Raw genomic sequence first — 305 nt, forward strand, 5'->3', positions numbered from 1 at the left:
TGTGGTCTCCTGCATTGCAGTCAGATTCCTTACCACTGAGCCACTAGGGAAGCATGTTCGTTCATAAGACACTTTAATTGGGTAATATCTGGGGCACATTCTTTTTCCAGAGCCTTTGTAGAGAGGTGCTGTCTCAGCAGCTTGCTGTTGGGAATTCTCTGAGACTTGAGATTAAAGTGAGGTGTTTTTTGGCACTAGAGCTGATACGGGGATCCCTTCAGAGTTAGTATTTTGTATTCAAGCCAAGTTGTTGAACTAATTACTAAGAATTCCAACAGTTTTTCTTGGCACCCTTGACTAAATAG

The 305-nt window shown here is 42.3% G+C and overlaps 1 protein-coding gene across 1 annotated transcript in view; it reads right to left on the minus strand.

Moving 5' to 3' along the window:
- LOC104982241 (tenomodulin-like) overlaps window positions 1-305 on the minus strand; it is a gene marked incomplete at its 3' end in the record, with an annotated part of 11,376 nt that overhangs the window by 748 nt on the left and 10,323 nt on the right. The gene's annotated exons all lie outside the window — the stretch shown is intronic.

Source organism: Bison bison, unplaced genomic scaffold (assembly GCF_000754665.1).
Source record: "Bison bison bison isolate TAMUID 2011002044 unplaced genomic scaffold, Bison_UMD1.0 scf7180017860036, whole genome shotgun sequence".
Lineage (NCBI taxonomy): Eukaryota > Metazoa > Chordata > Mammalia > Artiodactyla > Bovidae > Bison > Bison bison.